The following is a 2081-nucleotide window of genomic DNA, read 5'->3' on the forward strand; positions in this document are numbered from 1 at the left end:
ATCTGGCTGGCGAATCTAAGCAGGCATATTCTGAAGAGCAGTAGTTCCACTGGCAGAGACTTTCAGGGCAAAACGAGCAGCAAAACTCAGCACTGTGGGTGAGCCAGGGGGTACGTCTACATCGTTCCTTGACCGTCCCCCACCCACTGGAGAGGGCACCCACTGCACTGTAGTAGAGAAGCACTAGGAAGTCTTTGTTAAAAACTCCAAGTCAACTACACCCAGATGGAAAACCCCCTCCCCCATTCACTACCTTTATAAAGCCTGTAGGGTGTTTAATCACTCAGCCTCAGGTTGTTTATCTGCAAAGGGGAGAACGCCAACCTTGTAGCTTTTTGTGGTGAATAATGTAATGGACATGTAAAAATACCTCACCAAGCATTGCACAATTAAAATTCATCAGTAAATGGTACTGATGACTAAAATGGACACACACTTGTCTACTCAAGCACTGTGCCACCAACCCTTCAAACTTTTCTAGCTGAGCTAATGTTATAGTGGCCAAAGAATCTGTAGTTGATGACACTTGAAACCTAGCATGAGGTGCCTCATTTTTTTTGTCAGACAGGCCAGAGGCCCTGGGCTACCAGCACCTCATTTCTCTGGAGTGTGACACCTCATCATCCTCTTTCCCAGTTCTAAAGTCCTCGAACTCTGATGACCTTGCCCCTGGAGGACACAGGCCCTAGAAGAACTGGCTCCCTATGGACATCACCAGGGATTTGCTTTGAGACCGAATTGTGGAGTAAAAGGTGGAATGGGGCGTCCTTTGCGACCTGAGCACTGGACCAGCAAAGACGGCATGGAAACTGAGGCTCAAAGTACAAGCACTAATGAGCTCTTTTAAAGCATCTTTTGGCGGGAGACATTTTTGTATTTGTGGCAAGCCTCTGCTGTCCCCCTCTGGCCTCTGGGACCCGTTTCCCGCACAAGCCCAGGCGGTGAGGAGGCCACTCAAGCTGGACAAAAAGCAGCCTGGCCACGGTAGGGGCACCAAAGCCACCGTCACTCCCCCACCAACCAGGCGCAGGAGGGGGACCTCAGGAGGTCCAAAGCCGCGGGGAGCGAGGCCGCCCGGGGAGGCTGAGAGGGCAGGGCCCGCCCGCCCGCGGGAAGGGGTCGGAGGCGGCTGAGCAGCGACGGCCCTGGACGCCCGCGCTCCTTGGCCTTGGCCCCACGCCGCCGCTCCAGCGCCAACTGCACGTCCTGGGTCGCCGAGTAGTCGCCGAGGGCAGACGCCTGAGCCGGCAGGTGGCAGCCAGCTGGGCAGCGGCCCGAACTGCTCCCGCAGCACGTCCTGCAGCACCTCGGCCTCCGGGGCGTCCAGGAAGGCGGCGGCGCCGGGCTGGGCCCTGATGGCTCAGGCGCAGCGTCCATGGCTGAGCGCGAGGCCGGGCCCGCCCCCCACAGCCCCTGCCCTGCTGGGCAGAGGAGAGGCCGGGCTCAGGGAGAATTGGGCCGCCAGGGTTAAAGGCAGGAATCGGCTTTTAACTAGCTCCACCGGTGATTACCATGAGCCTTGACTAACAGCACTGGTTCCCAAACTTGACTGCACCTGCCATCCCCCGGCGGGGGGCGGGGGCGGGGGCGGGGGCGGGAGGGAAGCAAGTGCATAATAGAAGATTCCAGCCCTATTTCTACATGTGTGTTCAAAAAGACACCGGTACATATGCATAAATTCACATACAGGTGCACGTAAGCATAGATGCAAATTGCACATGCAAATTTTAAAAAATCCATTTTCAAATAAATGTTGTAGAAAAGGTGACAGACTAATAAAAAAGAGCTCCTGCCTCCACTTCTCTCTACTATTTAATCACATTTGCTCCATCACTCTTTTCTATGAATAGTCCCATTTTCATTATTCTTTTTCCGAACTATTTAAGTTGCAGAAATGATGTTCCAACAGGGAGGGAGGAAGGAAGAGGAAGAAGAAATCCTCATTGTGTCTGGGCTATGCTGATTCCAGAAATTCATGGGCCCATGCTGATACGAATTGGAGAAGGGAAAGTGCTCTCTCATAATAGATGCCACCAATTTGGCCACCATCAGGGAGTCAACACGGACACCAAGGAGTTGCT

The sequence above is a fragment of the Dasypus novemcinctus genome, chromosome 17 (genome assembly GCF_030445035.2).
Source record: "Dasypus novemcinctus isolate mDasNov1 chromosome 17, mDasNov1.1.hap2, whole genome shotgun sequence".
NCBI lineage: Eukaryota > Metazoa > Chordata > Mammalia > Cingulata > Dasypodidae > Dasypus > Dasypus novemcinctus.